Genomic DNA, 21,867 nt, shown 5'->3' with positions numbered 1-21,867 from the left:
GGCATTAAAAAATAAAATAAAATAAAGAAGAGAGAGCAAGGGATTTATTGTTAAGGAATAAATACACGTCATATGTAAATATGAACACCATTTGAGTGGTCTGAAGGCAAATATCAGCGCGCGAAGTAGTACGAATGACCCTGCCGAGATGTATCGACAGCAGTTTCCAATGGCGCGCCCTTGATGCGGCCCAATCCACTTCGATCGCAGCGCCGCTACAGTATTTTTCCACATCGGGTGCCTCACTGCAAAGCATGCGCCACCACAGCTGCTCGTCCCACTCGACCGTATTCTAGTACACTCTAGCAAGGCCTCGGCGTCCCATCGTGGCAGGCCTAGGCCCAGCCGACTAAACTGCTGGTTCTCAATAAAGCTCATTCCCTCTGGGCAGCTTGCACTAATGGTGCAAGCCTGGAGTAAACAGCGGAGCTGGCGATCGACCTAGCTTCTTCCAGGTTTTACTAGGCTTGGCTATGTTTTGTTAGGAAGTGGTAAGTGCTGCCATGCGCGATATTTCGAATGGGCTCGCCGCCGACGCGCAGATTCTCGCTTGGCAGCGCGACGCGCTTCAAGATGAGCGGCGTCTTCTTCGGGTGTCCGGATCTTCTTTGGTCTTTCCATGCCAAGGCTACATGGAATCGCCACAGAGTCAACGAGAGCTGTGCCGCCGTCTCAGCGCACTCTCCGAGCTTTATTTCCACGCTGAAGTCACGGCCAAGCTGCAGCTCCACACTTGCCGGGGTATGGCTGGTCGAAAACTGTCGAGCCACCGCCAGAGGCACTTGCTGCAGTCACGGACTAAGGCTCCTCTATTTTTCAAAGGTAGTGAAATGTTTTGATCCAGCCGTCGCGCTCTGCGACATGCCGGTTGGCGACACGTGACGTTTTCGCCTTCGAGCCCCGCCCAAAGGGTGTAGCCGTGGTCGCTGTGCCGGCGGAATCTACGGGTCTTCTTTGTTTTCGAGGGTCCATTTGGACGTTTTGGTAAGCAGAAAGCACTTCACGCGCCTCTGTTGCATTGTTGTAGTAAACTAGAAGTGCCTATGAACCTGATGCTTGAGTGGACGCAGGAATTATGTGTGTGAAATCACCGTTTGCAGCGTGACGTGCTAGTATGCCGGGCTCCTGTGCCTTCGGTTACCGCAACCGCGCGCAGGACGTGTTACCTCGCAGTAACAACAATATCAGTAGACGGTATGGCTCCACAGCATCGAGCGCAAGGATTTTGTAATGATTTACCGGGCTATGCGAAGTAAGTGACTTTGTAATATTTATAAACTGTCTAACTTCATAGGTCTAACTTCAAGCACGCTTTCGCCTGGCCGCCTTGTTTTTCTTCGTGCATATGCTGATGCATGAGCATTATCTCAGCAACGCTATTATTGTTTCGGCATTCTTTAAACTGTATATTTATACGTAATAGTGATTGTCGTTTCACGCTCCGTATTTCTAACAAATAGCTCTGGATTCCAATGCAATTGCGTTTGTTTATCTCACTGTGACGCGAGGTTTGTCGGTGAGAAACAGCTGGTGTGTTGGCTGAGCACTTAATCATTAGTAAACCAGGAAACCTACAGCAATGTTTTGCAGTGCCCCTTGTAATTTAGTTGCTTTGATGTGTCTGTAAAACAGCTATATAGGTGAACCATTTATCTTGTGCATAACGCGTCGGGGCGTACTACACAGCATGCTTTTCAGATGTCGGCGCCCTTTTATAGAGTTTATAGATATTTATAGACTTCACTTTTGTTCTGCATGCAAGCTATCCCACATCACGTGCACCAAGAAATAATTATTGTGTCAAATGTGGCAGAGACTGCTGTTTTTTGTGCACTAAAGGCACTCATGGTATTATTACCATTCGCACGCACCATACAAAGGCGGCCATATGGTACGCAGCTGTTATTTGGGTGACTTCAGAACTAAAACCTCACAAGGAAAGGACCATTTGAGATTCGTGTTTTGCCGCACCTTGCCGTGTTTTTACCTCAGGGTTCTGCGTTAGGTCAATTAATGCTTCTTTCTTGCAGCATACCGCATGGTATATTCTCCACAGGACCAGTTTGCTATTGATGAGTTCGAGCCAATAATCCTACAAAATACTGGCCAGAAAAGCTGAAACCATATGCCACACCGAGCATCTTTCCTCATTGGGCAAGGCAGGAAGAACGGACGCCACCCTGCAAGCGAATGAGGGAGGATAGACCTGGTATGTTTATAAATAAAATGAAAGTGTTTCGAGAAAACTACATCGCTTAGAGTCGCATGCAGAATTCCAAAATTTTCTTTTTACACGTGGTCATGGGGCAACTAATACGGCCAGACATTTATGTCACGTTTGGGTCAGAGCATTCAGATATTGCCACGTTTTGTTTTTTTGGGAGGTTGGGAATTCTTTTTTTGCATTAGGTGGGCACTTAAGTAGCTCTAAGTTTTTGCTGATTATAAATTTATTCATCATGCGCGGCATTGCAGTGGAGGCTGCACTGACAAGTGAGTTATATGCTTTTAAAGGCGCACCTTTTGCGTGTGTAGGTAGATATGGGAGGCAGTTCTACGTTTTTCTGGTTTTATTTCATAATCGTGTGCACTAATGGTCATCTTGCTTTCTACATAGTTTTGCACTCAGCTTCGCCTACCACAGAGCCTGCTGCAGAAATTGAAAATGACGAGGTAGCAACGACAAGTGAGTTATATTTTAAAGCCATACACATACTGTTGTCACGGTTTCCCTGGCGCTGTTTTAACGATTTGCACACATCTAATCGCTGAACCAGACATTGTACCGGAGAGCATTGCCAAAGCAAAGGACACAACTGCAGGTATTTTTAACTAGTGTAGCTGCCTCTATAGCTCGTTCACATTGGGATTAGTGTGCGCATCCCATCTGAATTGTGTATAGCTGTGTCACCAAACAACATGGAGGCTGAAGTCAACTGTTTCTGCAGTCCAATGCACGAAAGTATTTGTAAGTTTTGTATAGTATTCAAAAATTTTGCTATTCTAGAGCTCAGAATTTACAGTTTATGCTGCACGTAAGCAGAAACAACGTCAATGCTGTTTTGCTACTTCAGTTGCACAAATTTTTTGCATGCACATGTACATCTCCTTAGCTTTTTTTCGCTCCAGCACCAGTTATACATGCAGCTTTGTTGAACCGGATCGAGCAGCTGGAAGCTGAAATTCAAGCTACACGGCATAGGCTCAATCTTGCACTGAGACAAAGACGCCAAACGCTTGCAGCTAACAGCCATCGTGTTGCTGGGCTAAAGAAGTTTTTAAATGAAGACCAATAAAATTACTGCATAAAGCTACCATTAGAGGAACAAAAGGGAGCAAGCAGTCTATGAAAATTGATAAAGGCTTTAAAGTTGAGACTCTCCTGCGGCACTCGAGGCTACGAAGTTTTAAAAGAACTAGAAATTGCACAGCCTTTGACTACAGAACGCACATTGCAACGTCACTTGGAAAGCTACACGTTTGAACCTTGGTTGCTCCATCCCATCATGGAATCCCTGGCGTGGAAGGTGCGTATGTATGTATTTGTTGCTTTGCATTTCGATAGTGCTCAGTCATACAGGTGTCATTGGTTTTATCAGCATGCTTATAATATTGCTACGTGTAGCTGATGCCCATGGCTATTTACAATATATTTACAGGGAAGCTAACGGAGACAAAAATGGTGACGCTATATCAAGCGGGAACACGTCGTCTTTGTTCTGCTCAGTACAGCCACACTGTCGCGGTCGTTACGTCTCATCACCCCCTGCAGTAAAAGCACCGTCCCGGTGCTTAATCTATACATCCGCGGTGACAGGTGTGTGGTATGGCTTTAGTCTCGCCAGGTGAACGATGTCACTTGCAGCTGACGATGACGCTGAGAGGTCGACGGGGATGATTTCATACGTGACGTCGGTCACTTGTCGCACCACACGGTATGGGCCAGTGTAGCACGACAGCAGCTTTTCCAAAAGGCCCACACGTCGAATGGGTGATCAGAGAAGCACTAGAGAACCCGGAGAAAAGTGCACGTCGCGATGGTGGTAATCATAGACGCGTCTCTGATGCTCCTGTGAGGCCTCGAGACGGGTGCGGGCCAGCTGGCGCGCGTGGTCAGCGTGTGCGATCGCGTCGCGGGCGTATTCAGTGGCAGAACGTGCGGGCCAGGGCAGCAAAGTGTCCAAGAGCAACGCGGCTTTTAGGCCATACAGGAGATAGAATGGTGAATAGCCGGCGGTGTCATGACGCGATGAATTATACGCGAACGTCACATATGGTAAATGAAGATCCCAGTCGGGGTGGTCTGCCGCAACGTACTTTGAAAGCATGTCTGTGATGGTCTGGTTGAGTTGCTCCGTGAGGCTGTTGGTCTGTGGGTGGTAGCACGTGCTGAACTTGTCCTTTGTCGAGCAGGAGCGGAGGATGTCCTCGACGACTGCCGAGAGAAAGCTGCGGCCACGGTCAGTGAGTAATTGGCGTGGAGCACCGTGCACAAAAATGATGTAAAGAAGAAAGTCAGCAACGTCAGTAGCAGAACTTGTCGGGAGGGCTCTGGTGATTGTGTACCGCGTAGCGTAATCAGTAGTGACGGCGACCGATTGGTTTCTGGAGCCCGAGAGAGGAAACGGTCCAAAAAGGTGCAGACCAACACGGAAAAAGGGTTTGGGTGGAATGTCAATCGGCTGGAGGCATCTTGCTGGAAGTGTGGAGAGCTTCTTCCGGCGCTGACAGGGCTCACAAGCGGCAACGTAGCGCCGCACGGAGCGGGCGAGACCCGGCTAAAAAATCGACAGCGTACACGGTCATATGTGCGCGAGACGCCCAAGTGTCCAGCTAAGGGGGCGTCGTGACTTTGGCGGAGGACAGTCGAACGCAGGTGTGATGGAATGACGAGCAGTAGGTCAGGGCCGTGTGGATCGAAATTGCGGTGGTATAATGTCCCCTCCTTGAGAAACATCCGGAGAGAGGCGTCACCAGGTGTTGACTCCAGACGGTCGATGAGGACTCGTAATGAAGGATTGCGGCGTTGGTCGTTGCCGATTTGAAGTAACTGGGACACAGAGAAAATGGAAGGGATGGCGTCCGCATATGCCGGTTCGTCGACGGGGTAGCGGGAAAAACAATCGGCATCATGGTGCAAGCGTCCCGTCTTATATAGCACGGAGAAGGTACAATCTTGCAGGCGTATCTCCCATCGAGCAAGTCGTCCCGTGGAATCCTTCAGCGAGGATAGCCAGCAGAGAGCGTGGTGATCAGTGATGACACAGAATGGGCGTCAGTACAAGTATGGACGAGACTTCACAACAGCCCACATAAGAGCGAGGCACTCGCGCTCTGTGATTGAACAATTGCGCTCGGCGGGTGTTAGAAGTCGGCAGGCATAGGCTATAACGCGATCATGTCCACGCTGGCGTTGTACTAACACTGCTCCTATGCCGTGGCCACTGGCATCAGTTGGAACTTACGTTGAGGCAGATGGGTCAAACTGGGCCAGAATGGGAGGCGTGGTAAGGAGAGTAGTGAGCAGCGAAAAAGATGCGGCATGGTCAGGACCCCACGAAAATGGGACGTCTTTCTTCAAGAGGTCGGTAAGGGGACGTGCGATAGTCGCACGTCCCCTTACCGTCGGACAAAGCGTTGGAAATAAGAGTACAGCCCTACGAAACTACGAACGTCCTTGGTAGACTTCGGAACAGGAAAGTTTGTAAAGGCGCGAATTTTGACCGGATCAGGTCGCACGCCTCTAGCATCCACGAGGTGTCCAAGCACGGCGGTTTGGCGGCGAGCGAAGTGACATTTTAGCGAGTTCAACTGGAGACCGGCTCGGCGGAACACGTCCAGAATCGCTGAAAGACGGTCTAGATGCGTGTCAAATGTGGGCGAATAAACGATGACGTCGTCCAGATAGCATAAACAGTTGGACCAGTTGAACCCCTGAAGCAAAGAGTCCATCATTCGTTCGAAGGTGGCGGGCGCGTTACAGAAACCGAAAGGCATCCCCTTGAACTGATAAAGACTCTCAGGGGTAACAATTGCAGTCTTCTCTCGGTTCATGTCGTCGACGGATATGTGCAAGTAGCCGGACCTCAGGTCGATAAAAGGAAAATAGGTGGCACAATACAGGCAGTGTAGAGCGTCATCAATACGTGGAAAAGGCTACACATCCTTTTCGTGATTTTGTTCAGGTGGCGATAATCTACAGAAAAGCGTCACGTTCCATCCTTTTTTTTGACATGTACGACAGGAAAAGCCCAGCGACTACAGGAAGGCTCGATAATGTCCTTTTCAAACATATTTTTTACTACCTGTTGGATAACAGCTCGTTCCGACCCAGAAACACGTTATGGACGTCAGTGAATAGGGTTCGCATCGCCAGTATTTATACGATAGGTCACGACGGATATTTGACCTAAGGGTCGATTGTCAAAGTCCGAAATGTCGCTATAGACTTCAAGAACGCGCCCAAGGGCTTCAGCTTGAGCAGTTGTATGGTCAGAGGAAACCATCTTCCTAATGTCGACGTCAGTACTGTGCGATGACTTCACGGTGTGGGCTGAACTATAACGATCTTCGACTGTGAATGGCTTGACCTCATCATCTTGCAAAGCACCAATTATATCTAATGAGATCCCTTGAAGCAGTACTTGCACGTTTAGCGCGAAATTGACAAGGGGGAGGCAGTTGCGGTTGCCAGTAATCGTAAGCACAGTGTGGGGCACGGTAACACCATGTGTAAGTAGAACGGCCGGAATTGGTGCGACCACGTAATTGTCATCAGGTACAGCTGGAGAGCACAAGTCGACGTGTGTCACAGAGCGAGGTGGTAGGCGAATAAAATCCATGCAGCTCAAATGGCCTGGAGGCAGGTTCACAGGGTCGACAAGAAGCAAGTCAAGGCGAAGTGAGCGGGCTTGTCGCAAAAGAGCCTGTAATCCAAGCGCGCGCCGCGTGTCACGCAAGCCAGCGAAAGGACACGCCGACCCCGCGGCAACTTCAACAGAGGGGGAGAGCACGTACGCCTCAAACAGCGACGCGAACAACGGCGCCGAAACGTCTAGAAGAGCCTCGACGAAGCGACGTTAACCGGAGAGAGAGAGAGAGAGGACACGCGCGCGCAGAGACACCTTCTCACCCGGCGAGTCGCCAGAGATAACTACAGCGTGAGCGTGCGCCACCAGCATGAGTCACCAACCCCCCCCCCCCCTCGACAACACTCCGACGGCGGTCGAAGGTACGAGAACAGACGAGAAGCTTCCCAAGCTTTGGCCATGCTTCGAGATCACGACTTCGATAAGAAGGTTCGAGAACACCTGTGGAAGCTATATAACCGCCGAGCGAGAATCACAGTGGGGCGTACAGAGTTCAGGAGTTCAGTCCGCACCGGTGAACTGATGTAACGTGAAGACCGAGCGTCTGTGAAAGAAGGGGATTCCCCGACAAGCTAGTCGGCGAGTTCATCGAGTGTCTGCATTTCCGGAAGAAGTTCTTTCTTCGAGATTTGCCCCGTGTTACGCCGAGATCGTCCGACTTCAAGACCAACACTGGTGAATACGATTGGACACTTAGAGTTCCTTTTTTATTCTGTGCTTAACGTGTTGGACTCCTAGTGCTTGTCGTTAAATAGTTTCTTGTGTTTGTTAATATCCATCTGATTTGTATTGTGTTGTGTCTAGCCTAAGTGTGCACGTGTGTGTCTAACTGCCTTGTGTGAAGAATGTATTTTGTTGTGTTTTGACAACTCTGGGCTCTGCCTCAGTCTTTGGACAGCAAGCGGCGTTCGCTGGGGCACCAGAGGGCCCATTCTTAATTGTACTTGCTTTCGCGAGATTATTTTAGAAAGCTGATAAGTCGGCTTTGGAATTTGGTCCGGCACCTGCGCCTCGTTCACGGGGTCTGTGACAATATTTCTGGTGTCCGCGACAGGACCTTTCTGGTGCAAATTGTGTATCCATAGTAGGGAGAAAGAGCCTAAGGTCGTTTGCATTGCCATTGTAAACGATTTTGAGTGTTGCACCACGTTTCGCTAACTTGTGTGCAGAGAGCAGCAGTTCGATAGTTGAAATCTAGGCAGATATTTTTGCACGCTGCTACATTTTTGAAGGGCATTATGGATCTCGAGAAATTAGTTGCCCTTGGTGAGAAGATGGGTCTTTCCGGAGCGGAACTACGGAAGTGGGTTAGCCAGAAGGAGAAAGAAGCTCTAGAAAGAGCGAGAGAAAGGCTAGCGGTCGAAAGGGCCAAAGAAGAAAGAGAAGCAAAGGAGCGGCAGATACGGGAAGAAAGAGAAGCGAAAGAGCGACAGATAAAAGAAGAAAGAGAGGCGATGGAGCGAAAAGAAAAAGAGAAGCAAAGGAGGGATAGATCAGAGAAGAAAGTGAAGCTGAAATAGCTCAGAGAGAAAGACAAAGACAGCACGAGTTAGAACTCGAACGACTTCGTTTGCAGCAGCGCACAGACGCTTCCGCTCAGGCAAGAGTCGATAGCACTGAAAGGGAAGAAACCAGGTTCCGTGTGAACCCAAGCAAGCTGCTTGTTGCATCCGATGAAAGAAAAGATGACTTGGACGCTTACTTGCACAGATTTGAGACAGTTGCTAAAAGCCAGAATTGGCCAGAGGATCAATGGGCCACTGCGTTGAGTACGTGTTTCAGTGGCGAAGCACTCAGTGTGTGCGGTAGGCTGACGCCAACTGATGCCTCTAATTATGGAAGGGTGAAAGCCGCTCTACTAAAGAGATTTAGGTTCACCGTAAAAGGCTTCCGAGACAAGTTTAGGACTGGAAAACCTGCCGATGGTGAGACTGCCACGCAATTTGCCGCGCGGCTCAGCCACTATTTTGATAGGTGGACCGAACTTTCAGAGACTGCACAGGAGTACGGTGCGCTTAGAGAGCTTCTGATCAAGGAGCAATTCCTCATCAGTTGCCACCGGAGCCTGTCACTCTATCTGAAAGAAAGGAAAGCTAAATCGCTTCAAGATATGTTGGAACTGGCAGACCAATTTTTGGAAGCACAGGGAGGCACCAATCTCTCCAAGATCAAAAAAGAGGAGCCAGATGACGCAAAGAAACCGACATCCTATGAAAGGAGAAACCCTCAGAAGCCTGTTCCGAGGTGTTATCTCTGTAACCGACTGGGCCATCATGCTAGCAATTGCCGGAGCAATTTTACGCGCCCCAATGACGTCAAATGTTTTAAATGTGGGCGAACTGGGCACAAAGCCGATACATGCCGCAACGGAGGGAAGGAAATTCCTCAAGCATCCTGTGTATATGCCCCGCCAAAACACCAAGAAGACGTAAACAACGACTTTATAGAACTCCGAGACGGAAAAAGAATTCCGGTCGTTAATGCGGTATGACACAACGCCCAGAATTTACGGTTAAGGGAATGCCTGTATTTGCCGGAAAAATGGCAGAAAAACAAATTACGGTGTTACGAGATACCGGCACCAGCACAGTGATCGTGCGAAGGGACTTGGTGAAAGACAATGGGCTCACAGGCGAAAGCCGTTTAGTTTACCTGATCGATGGTACGACCAGGAAGCTTGCTGAAGCCAAGATTGAGGTCGAGACCCCCTATTACAGTGGGAATGTCGCTGCGCTTTGCATGGATAGCCCACTTTATGACCTAATTCTAGGAAATATCGAGGGAGTTCGCGCCCCAGATGATCCGAAACCTTTGGAAGAATCACCAAAGATCGAACCATCGACGATTGAAGAGCCACGCGGAAAAACATCAACTGCTGACGAGAACAATGCGGCAGCTGTCTTCAAAGCTCGAGCGAAGGCTCCGGTAAGGCCATTTCAGCTCCCTTCAACACCCAATCCCGAAAATAAACTGACCGGGACTCATAACCACGCGAAACACCACGACCGAAAAACCAAGGATAGGAAATTCAAATTTAAGAACCGTTGACGATTAGTGTGTGGTGCAAAGTGTTTTGATGAGTGTACGGTTTGTTTATTATTTATGCATCATGAACATAGTGCTGTTTGTTCGTGGTCTGTAAACTACGCTGTCATAGTTTTGTATACTTTCTGCACATGATATATTTCATCTGATTGCCTTTTTACGCGAGATATGAGTGTTTGTATAGTACAAGCGTAATCGTTATGCGAGGGATGCGTTATTTTGTAGTTCAAGAGTACCTGTGCGAATTGTGTGTGTATTCGATGTATCGCGAGTGACGTGGTGAATTGGGGTGGACTGATTATTGACCCACGGACTCGTGCGTTGTGGACTTTTTTGCGCGCTTCTTTTGTGGTTTCTTGAATATTATTGCATAATACTCTTAAAGTGGGGGGCAGTGTCACAAAAGAACGCGTAATCCAAGTGTGCGCCGCGTGTCACGCAAGCCAGCGAAAGAACACGCCGGCCCCGCGGCAACTTCAACAGAGGGGGAGAGCGCGTACGCCTCAAACAGCGACGCGAACAACTACTCCGAAACGTCTAGAAGAGCCTCGACGAAGCGACGTTAACCGGAGAGAGAGAGAGAGAGAGGACACGCGCGCGCCGAGACACCTTCTCACCCGGCGAGTCGACAGAGATAATAGGTGATAGCAAAATCTCGGTTGTCGCAAGGGATTGTGGGGTACGGCGTATTCTGCTACAACTTCCGGTTCGAGACTACGACGCCGTCTATGCCGCCGTCACTTCATGCCCATGCTTCACGCGCTTTTTTTATATACTGCAGAACTTTGGTGAAAAACCACGATGTAAGCACAGCTGGGCAGTTCCAAAACGTATAGGTGTGAGCTATCGCTCCTTCGTATTTATGTTGGCGCCCTTAGACTCGTGTATTTTTAAGTGGCAGGCATTTCATGCCCTAACGTGTAGTTGTCGCGTCAAATAGTCATATAACGTTTATCTACCGTGAACGTCTGTCTAGCACAAATAAACGTTCGTTAACTGAAGAAGTAGTTTTTAATAAGTGGTAAGTCAACCTATTAAGTGGCTGTTTCTAATGCTTCCCATAACAAACGGTACAGTCGATCGCTTCGTCCGCTGTTTTGTCTGCAGCGGTGCCCAGCACGCGCCATGTCGTCGGCTGCTGTGCCTTCGCAGTCTCCCGTTTTTGTTTTCACAAGAGACGCATGTCGTGTATAACTGCAGAGAGAAAGCACGGATTTATGTATCTGAAAAGTGCACGAATTATTTTGACGTTACCTCTCCTCCCTCTTTCGCGCAGCCTCAGTTGCATTTTAGTTGTGCCGGAATGAAGACGGCACATAATCAATGTACTGAGGATCCTTGCTGGGTGCACCTGTGTGTATTTAACTGATTGTTAAAAAAGGGGTATTTGTACAAGAACGTTAGTAGACGAAGTTATTCGCCAAAACACTTGCCTGTGACGAAATGATATTCACATATTCTGGCTCCTACGTTCGGTACCCACAGCTCGCCGTTCACGGCCGCTCGTTTGACGGCAACTGCCCATTTACGTTTGTGCGCGTCATTACATGGAACGAAACGTTTTTTTTTCCTTTCACGGAAGAGTTCGCGCACCCTAATGCCGAGCAGCCAACCATAATCACGTTGATGAAGCGTGTTTATTTGCGACCAGCGGGAAATCGCACTGTAAAAACTGCTGACAAGGCTGAACGAAGCAACAGAAGCGCTAACCCTCGAACGGGAAGTCGCTAGCTGACGACATCGTAATTTTGCTATCCACCTACTACAGCGTGAGCCAACAGCATGAGTCATCAACCCCCCCTCGACAACACTCTGACGGCGGTCGAAGGTACGAGAAAAGACGATAAGCTTCCCAAGCTTTGGCCATGCTACGAGATCACGACTTCGATAGGAAGGTTCGAGAACGCTTGTGGAAGCGATATAACCGCCGAGCGAGAATCACAGTGAGGAGTTCAAGGAGTTCAGTCCGCACCGGTGAAGTGATGTAACGTGAAGACCGAGCGTCTGCGGAAGAAGGGGATTCCCCGACAAGCTAGTCGACGAGTTCATCGAGCGTCTGCATTTCCGGAAGAACTTCTTTCTTCGAAATTTGCCCCGAGTTACGCCGAGATCGTCCGACTTCAAGACCAACACTGGTGAATACGATTGGACACTTAGTGTTCCTTTTTAATTTTGTGCTTTACGTGTTGGACTCCTAGTGCTTGTCGTTAATTATTTTCTTGTGTTTGTTAATATCATCTGATTTGTATTGTGTTGTGTCTAGCCTAAGTGTCCACGTGTGTGTGTAACTGGCTTGTGTGAAGAATATATTTTGTTGTGTTTTGACAACTCTGGGCTCTGACTCGGTCTTTCGACAGCAACCGGCGTTCGCTGGTGTACCAGAGGGCCCATTCTTAATTGTCCTTGCTTTCGTGGGATTATTTTCGGAAGCTGATAAGTCGACTTTGGAATTTGGTCCGGCGTCTGCGCCTCGTTCACAGAGTCTGTGACACGGCCGAACAGTCAATGAGGGCAGAATGACTGGCGAGGAAATCCAGACCGAGAATGAGTTCGTGAGGGCAATTCTCGATGACGGCAAAGAGAACGACGGTGTGTCTCTCATCAATGGTGAGTCGGGCAGAGCACATGCCAACAATAGCGAAAGTCCCTCCGTCGGCGCCTCGTACAACTCGGTTCGTGGCAGGCGTCAGAACTTTCTTGAACCGACGACGAAGAGCAGCACTCATTATGGACACACGTGCCCCGCGGTCAATCAACGCGCACACAGGAACATTGTCGACGAGAACGTCCAAAAGATTCTTGTTCTTTGGTAAGGTGAAGCGAGGATTTCGTGCTAATGTCGTCATTGCAGCTTCACCTCCAGAAGCTGCACTGTCTAGTTTTCAGGTCGGGGGTGCGGCGAGTAGGTCGGAGAAGGAGCACGGCGTAACGGGGGCGACCGATATTCACGGCGGGAGGGAGAAGGCGAGCGGGAGTAGCGGGTTCGTGTCAAAGGTGTCACAGGGTCAGATGATGGGGCGGACATAGAACGAGCGAAGGAAGAGGACGCGCTAGAGGTACGAGGATGGTAATCAGGAGAAAAGAGCGTCGGAGAAGTCCAGGGGCTGCTGCAGCGGCGAGCGACATGTCCAATGCGTCGGCAGTTAAAACAGATCGGCTTGTCGTCCACGGTTCGCCATTCGGAGGGGTTGCGCTGTCCATAAGATGAGTAAGAAGAGCGGGGAGGGAACGTCCGTGGAGAAAGGGGTTTCGAGCGTGCGTAACGAATGGAGTGCAGGCCGACGTTGGACAACTCTTGACGGCTGACGGCTTGGATCAAGGAGATCCTCAACGGTGAATGAATTAGGTGATGGGAATGAAGGGGCCGCCGGTTGTGCTGCTTCCACCTTACGACGAATGATGCGGGTCAGGTTGTCACATCGTGAAGGCTGGTGGAAGAGGTCGTCACAGGATGACGTAGCAGCTGTGTTTGGAAGTCGCGTGATGTGCTGGGATACCCGGCGGCTTTTAGTATGCTCGAAACGGCCGCACGCCTTGAGGATCGTATCGATGCTGGTGACGTTCGTAAACGCAGTAAATTGAAGGCGTCGCCAGCAATGCCTTTGAGGACGTGAATAACCTTATCGTCGTCAGACATGTTTGGGTCAGCCTTGGCACAAAGGGCCAAGACGTTAAGAATGTACGACTTGTAGGACTCGGTCGACGTCTGCACACGTGTGGCAAGGGCTTTCTTGGCATTGACTTGCGACCGAACGGATTGCCAAAAAGTTCGCGGAGCTTCTCTTTGAAGAGATCCCAGCGCGAGATTTTTTCGTGAGTCTGGAACCATGTCAGTGGAGCTCCGTCGAGGTAGAAAAGAGCGTTGGCAAGCATAATAGTCGGATCCCACCTGTGACACGTTCGTATAAGCGGAGCCAGTCGACAACATCAGGACTGCCGGCTCCGGTAAAAACAGCAGGACCCGAGGGGGGGGGGGGGAAACGGCGACATAGGTTGGGGCTGCAGGCGGAGAGGCTTGCGGAGATCAAGTGCCGCCAGCAGGAGCGAAGCTGCACTGTCGCCGTTGCGACCGCTGCGAAGCTCCATGACGGGTACTGAGAACGTCCGCCTCCACCGAATTAATGTTACGTGTAGCTGATGTCCAAGGCTATTTACAATTTATTTACAAGGAAGCTAACGGAGGCCAAAATGGCGACGCTATATCAAACGGGACCACGTCGTCTTCCTTCTGCTCAGTACAGCCACACTGTGGCGGCCGTTCCGTATTAATATATACTCTGCTCAGGTGAAGCTCATGTTGCCGGAGGAACGCAATGTCAGTCTGATTGTGGACGAAATTCAGCTGACACCGGGTCTTGTGTACGATGCATCATCCAATACAGTGCTTGGAGCTCCAACCATTCCTCTTGTAGATGGGACCCTTCCTGTTGAGTGCTTGGTCACCCACGGGCTTGTCTTTATGTTAGGTGGCATAGCCAGTCGTTGGAAACAAACCATCGCATACCATTTCCCTGGCAACTCATTTCATGCAAAGACAGAAAAAGACTATTGTTTTGATTGTGAAGGCATGTGAAGAGATTTCTTTAAAAGTTGACGTTGTCGTCACTGACATGGGCGGTGGAAACCAGGGCTTGTGGAAGTTGTTTGGTATACTATGCATGTGGTAAACATAGTAGACGAAGAACCTGGTGCCCTCACCCATGTGACGCATCCAGAAAGCTTAACTTCTTGCCCGATGTGCCGCATATTTTAAAGAACTTGCGGAACCATATTACTAAAGGTCAGATAATATCTTTCCGAAGAAACTGTGAAAACATTGGCTGTGGTTTAGCTCGGGTTAAACCTAGTCGAGTAGCGATAGCTACAGACCCTCGGCTGCACGCAGCGAGCGCCCAACGGCAGGAGCAGTGGCCGCGCGGCGACCGCGACGAGTTGCTGGAGAATCGAGGGCCGTGTTGTGACGTCACAGTGCGGCCAGGGCTCAAAGTGCTACGATGGCGAAGCGGCGCAAACCTGGCGTATTGTAGCTATTATTGCAAAAACACGGCATTCCCTGCAACGAGGTCTCTGTGGAGCCAATTAAAACACTAATTGAAACTGATAGCGATGCACAGCTGAAACTAGCTCCCCATCTAAAGCCATCGTGTGTGGCACCAGGCCACTACGGGAAAATGAAAGTAGGACCAGTATTCAGCCTCCTTAACAATGACACGGGTGCTGCCCCTCGTGTACTAGTGGCAAATGAGCAACTTGATGTATCGGCATTAAGGACTGCATGGTTTCTAGAGAAGATTTTCAAGTGGTTCAAGCTAATGATGTCGAGGACCACCAAACTGGCCCTCAGTCACTTTGATAATGTGCAGCATGAAAATGCATTTGGCTTTTTAAAAGATGTAACTAATCTTTTTGGGAACATTTCTATTGGCAGTGCAAAAAAAAAAAAAACTCTCTTGAAACCAGTCCCAACGGGTGTTATTCTGCAACTGTAGGAGTCTTGGAAATACAGGAACCCTTGCTCGAGGACTATCAGTTCAAGTTTCTGCTATTCAGTCGTTTCAGTCAATACACCTTGTAGAATCTGTTTTCAACCTTGAGGAGTAGAAACTCAGTCCCCAAGGTTCTTGAATCCAGATCCGCTCTTCGTGCTGCTACAATGGCACAGATTTGCGACCAAGCAGAGAGGGAAGCTACGCTCAGGATGTTTGCTTCCTTCTGACAAGCATGCATCAATAAGCTGCACACACACGAAACAACGTGGCTTGCCTTGACGAATTGCTTGACATTGGGAACACTCAGCAATAGTCTCTTGAGTACTTGGCTGGCTATGTTGTAGCACAAGTAAAAAAGACCAACTCATGTGAAGCCTGTCGAGCGGTCATTAGTACAAACTCTGGGGGGAGCAAGAGGACCTTGCTGAAAGCGTACAACAAAGAGAAGCGAGCCTTAGCAGTTGCACCACCTGCCGTACTTCAGCTGGTAGAAACCGCTGAGAGCTACGTGCGCAGCAACCAGGATAACCTACTTGAAAATTGGGCTCCCACAAAAGACCTGCTAGCTGAAATACAGTATCGGCTGTTTTTCGGAAGCAGCTTTCCTACATGCCACAGAGTCAGCAGTGACATCTTGGCAATTATCCTGCGGACGAGAGAGTCCGTATTCTCATCAGAAAAAAGAAATATGAGCTTGTACAGCATGCTCAGGGCACCCAAAAGTGTGGTAGTAGAAGTGTTGGCACGAGCATAGCAGCAAGGAGCACTAGCTAATATACAAGGTTATAATAATTGTGCAAGGATATTTACATGCGATGCTACTCAGTTTAAATATGTTTTTTTTTCTTTCACACTAAATAATAGAGTTATTTTACTTTTCTTTAGACATGTGATCTCAATTTCGATGTATTGCTTTTTTTATTCCTTGCATTTTGATTATTTTCGTTCTTTATGAATGACGTGCAGTGTTTTTCACAAGTGTGTTAAGGATATAAAGCTTTATTGTTAATATGAAATCTGCAGTCCTTTTAATGAAGTGCATTAATAAATGAGAGGTGTTTGGGGTCGTTGCATTAAATGAATGCTGTGGTGTGCTCTAGTCAACATGAATATTTGCTATTTCTGAAGGTGCCCTGAAACGGTAACTTTCTGTGGTTTTTACTTTTATGTGCACTTAGGTCTCATGCCATGCTTCATTGCTCCCGCGACCATAAGAAATATAAGCTTAAGAAGTGTTATGCCTTGGGCTTTCTTGATATAGTTGAACATTAACGAGGTGTTTTTACTCTTGCGTTGGTCAGTGGAGTGCTTCAGGATCCTGTGGACAATGGTGATATTTGCTAACTACTGTTCTTTAATTGTATCCTACTATAGGACATCCTTAAAATCAGTGCTTGCCTTTCAAAGAAAAGGTTTGTTCTGTATTCGCGCAATAAAAGCCAATTTTTGAACATGTGTTCCTTCATTCTCCTGCATCCCTACAAAAAACCACCTAACTCATCTTTTCTGGGTATAGTCTGGTTTTAGAGCCTATAGGTGTAGAAAAAGACAAATTTATTTGCAAGTGCATTGCCTAACATTGAAAACATGCCTTTATATATGCGGGGCTTGCAATTGTACATGGGTATGGAGGTGGTCGGGGTAGTGAAATTGGGAAGGCTTGGAATAAATGCATTTCTTTAAACACAGACAGAAATTAGTATTTATTTATTTATTTCTCCATAAAGTGAGCCCTTTTCGGGCTTTTACAGGGTGGGAGATACAATCTTATAACAAAACAGTGGCATGCACAAAAATAATAATCAATAACTATATGTTATCAGAACAATTGTATACAAGGCTGTATACAATTGTATACACAAAATTACACACAAAACAAGCGACGCTGGCGATACTTTATGGAGCGTCGTCGTATCTTTATTACTCAGTCAACTCCTTTTTCTACCACCAGGTTATCCATAGGGCATTCAAAGCTCGAGCCCGTTAGCCCAACATTCTGCATGACTCGTTGGGCGTATTGCTTTCTTGCTTCCCACATTGGTGTGCAGATAAATGAGCGAAAATATCGACTGGTTTTGATGGGTTGGCTAACAACTTTTTTCGGCAACACGTAAATTTACTTCCGAAGTATTTTTCAGAATTTATTATACATTATTTTTAATGCAACCCCTAAGCAGAACTCAATACCATAAGGTTGGCGAACTATCGTGGAGACACCTGCGTTTAAAGCAGGCGACACCGCGTGATCCCGGCAATTATAGACCTATTTACCTAATAAACACATCTTGTAAAGTATTGGAGCATATTGTCGCTACTCAAATATCCATACCACCTGGTGCATATATCTTTTTTTGATTACCAGCATGGCTTTCGTAGAATCCTTCCGACAGCCCAATTGTGTATAAACACTTCTTTCTATGTAGGGTTGAATACGTCCCATTGAAATCTAAACGGCAAGCTAATCCCTTCCTTGTGGGTCCAATCACAGAGTACGCTTCCGTATTATGGGATCCGCACTGAGATGACCAAAGGTCCTCATCTGTTTCGGGTATGTTAATAAAATTCAAACTGGATTCACCCGCTGGAAAATCGTCACGCTCAAATTTTTCTACTTGATAATTCATAATCAACCAGGTTTGGAAAATGCCACATATGTTTCTCATGCGCCCACACAGGTCATTTCGCATTTTATTTCCAAAGTAGTACTATCATTCTTTTCTCGCTCAAATCCTTTAAGGAAATCACTGCTTCCACTGTGGAACGAATAATGAAATGGTGTGGCTGAAAGTTTTCTAGAATGTATATTACGGGATTTTTTTGAATAACGGGTCACCGAACCCATCTCCTGTAAACGGACTCCCCCTTGGGCAGCACTGCTGCCTGCAGTTAGTCAACCATTATAGAAATAAATAAATTGCTACAATGCATGCTCTATGCATATTTTTGTTCTTCTAAAGTCATTGTGCTCATAGACTTCTACGCGCAAGCGTAACTGGCCAGCTAGCGCAATCGGCGAATGTCTGTTCGAAGCCGCGAAGGAAGCTGAGGAGGAAGGAGTCTGGAGGTGAAAAGAATCGCGCGCCAGTGAAAGCACGAAGAAACGCGTGGAGCAGGTGACAAAGCAACTCCACCTAGCGGAAAGTCAAGTTGAGATTCCGCGATGGAGGGAAGGAGAAACAGGCGAAGCGTCGCGGAGGAGGAAGGTAAGCGGAGGTGCACTGGGTTGTCTACCACTGGCACTTTCTGCAGGTTTGTTTACGATACGGACGTACTGGGTTCGTCTCGTGATAACATCTCCTTGACGCGCCGTACGCTGTGTGCGAGTGAAAGCGTGCGACGGTGAGCCGACTGTAGCGGCCCAATCTCGCGCGCACAGCGGAGGCAAGCGGGAGGAAGCGCGCCGTCTTCCCACTGCGGGGGGGGGGGGGGGGGGGGGTGTTTGCTGCGTATGGCCCGGCTGCGTGAGCTGTCTTGCATACGATCTGCAATGCGGACAGTCTAGGCGTCTAGCCACACCGACGGCCTATAGCTTCTTGTTTGCTATAGCACTAATGGGCTTGCTCGTCACCTGCGTTCACGAGGTGAAAAGACATGCACTGTAACTTCTTTGATCCGCTCTTCACTGTGCGAGTATATTTTTAGCCTTTAGAGAAAGTGATGCCTTTTTATTGCGATAGCAATTATATGGACACTTCAACCGGATTTCTGCCGTCGGCGTCGCCGTCGCCGTCAGGTTCTCTATAGATAAAATCTTCGCCGCGCGCCGTATGCCCGAGCGGAAGCGTGCGGGCACGCGCGCTATCACGGGGAGCGAACGCACTCAATCTCCCACGCGCAAGCAAGGAAGCGGGAAGCCAGCGCCGGAGGGAGCTGGGGGGGGGGGGCGCACTTCTACTCTGCCAGCAACCGCGCTCGTAGCTCGCTCGCACCGTCGCTTATCTCCACACGGCTCTGACCTTTATGCGCCGTGCATTCGCCGCTCAGTTTCCGTTGAAGCGATAGACCGCACGTACCTTCGCCCGCTGCTTGCTGCCAGCGTTTTGACAGTCGTTGTCTGCAGTCATTCAGTGTGATCTATTCATGTTTGTTCGTGCGCGCTCACACCACAGTTAGTAATAGTCGGGCCACATTTTCCAACGCACGCTACACATGCAATGCTGCCCGGATCGGCAGTGCAGCGCTACAGGTGTGTCCCTTCGCACGCGCTGCCCACGGGAAGCGCTTCTCATCAACACCACCGTTTCACAGGCGCCTTCTCGTGGTCATCGAGTCTCTCTTCATGTCGGTCTACTTACGGCGCAGCACACCTGCTTACTTAATCAGCTCATGTTTACTACAATTCATATTGCTACCAAAGCCGCTCACCTTACTTCTTATGGCATTGCTGTGTTGCTATCGCATTCATTGCTTCGCCCTTAGGGCGAAACTGTGACATTTTTTTCCACATCTTCAGCAGTGTGCAGGTGGTAGCGTCAACGTGAGAAGTATAATGCCTGCATCCCCTTCTGAGCTACCAATTGTACCCCGCCTCAGGCACTGCCTAATTAACGACATGTAATGGTCCTCTCTATTCTGTGACTATCATGCTGAAGATGATATGCCACCTTTTTCCTAAAGTATGTCATCACTATAGTTGAACGTTTGCGTAAATACGTACCACAGTGTGCCCGTAACTGTAGTCACTCCCTCGGGCTAGGCGTGGGGGCAGCTTATCCATGGCAACAGGGAATATGCGGCAATCTGGGAAACCCTTGACCGAGTAGGAGAGGTGCGCGATGGAGATGAACATCGATGGGGTGAAGATTGTCCTGCAAAAGTATGGTGATCAAGAGAGCAACTTTATTTCAGCGAGTAACAGTACAACAGAATGAATTGTACACGAATGCTACAAAAATTAAACGGATAGAGAAGTTATATTTACCACAGAAGCCATGCTGTGTTCCTTTATTTTCTTTAGGTCCACGCTTCAAGCGTTCGGCTGTAGGTCATGAGTTATGCAGTGCCGGTCAAGGCCTTCGGTATTTGGCATTCTGGTGGTTTTAGAACAAGCTCCTTAAATTTTATTTCGACAACAATTTGATCGTTTTCAAGCTAAGACCTCTTTATGAAGTATCAGTATCTTTATCAACCATTACAAATTGTTCTTTGTTTAAAGTTAGCTGGTGCAGTTGAGTAGTCCAATAAATTGTGGTAACTTTCGGCGAGGCGCAGGTTCTTTGTAAATATTTTTTAACTACAGTCACAACGGACACATGAGCCGCCCAGAAAATAAAAGTCGCAGTTTCGCCCAAAAGGCAAAGCATCACATGTGATAGAGAATTAGTTGACAGCCATACCAATTGAGGATAGTAGTTTTATCGTCCGTATAAACTGATAAACATTAGCTTACTAACCTAATTAACAAACATGGTGTCACGCCATCACAAGCAAACATGAACACATCTCCTTCGATGACCGCGCACACTCACCCTCAAAACGCTGGATTGAGAAAGCGCCGGAGGCAGCAGTGAGCGAATCGACCTTTTTGCTGGCTCCGCTTCGACGCAAAGCGGCGAGAACATAGGCACACGAAGCTATCTGGGCTCGGCGAACTTTGTCCTCATCGCAGATTGCTTTCAAGATAGGGCGGGTGGTCGGGTCATACACAGCCACCGCCGGAGTAGGACGCCCCCTTCCCTCCCCTGCCCCCGGTGCCTTTCGCGCAATGGAAGACGGCGTACTTCCTCCGCGCTTACCTCCCTTGCGCGTGCGTGATTGAACCATCGTCCGCTCACCCTTGCACGCTTTCACTCACACGTACAGCATGTGGCTCATGGGGATGATTTTATTGCCCTTGGACTTTATAGGAAACATCACTGCGACGCCGACGGCAACGATGACTGCACAAATGCGCCAGGAGTGTCTATATAATTGCTATCGCAATAAGTAAACTTAATTTACTGATATTAGCTCTACTATCTCTGCACTCCTATCTTACCGGTATGCCAGCCTCACGAACACTGTCCTTAGAATTTTCATGATATCTTAGCCCCCTCCCAGAAAGATAGTTCGCCAAAGTGCTAAAGGAATTGCAATTTACAAATAAACGAGGACGCGGGCAGATGATAGAAGAAAGGAAATCGAGAAGCACAGTTTTCATTGTTGCCGTTTTAGCCCAGCTCTGCTTATATGCCAGATTTTGTTTTCGCATTTTTTTTTCGAAATGCAAATATGGGCCGTCTCACGGCCTCCCTCCCTCCCGTCGCCCCACCGCATTTCGCGCCGCGGAAGAAGTCGCGTTTGCTCTCTATATACGGTGATTGTAACGGAGCAATGGGACGCAGCCCTTCAGGGAGCACGGCGCAGAACGCGCATTTGCTTCCGACGTGCGTTCGCTTCCCGTGAAAGCGCGCGTCTCTCGCAGCCTTTCACTCGCACGTACAGCGTCCGGAGCGCGGCGATGATTTCATCGCCGTTGACGTCAT

This window comes from Dermacentor silvarum, chromosome 9, assembly GCF_013339745.2.
Source record: "Dermacentor silvarum isolate Dsil-2018 chromosome 9, BIME_Dsil_1.4, whole genome shotgun sequence".
In the NCBI taxonomy this organism is placed as follows: Eukaryota; Metazoa; Arthropoda; class Arachnida; order Ixodida; family Ixodidae; genus Dermacentor; species Dermacentor silvarum.
The sequence above is the reverse complement of the archived record's forward strand: the minus strand, read 5'-3'. Positions refer to the sequence as shown.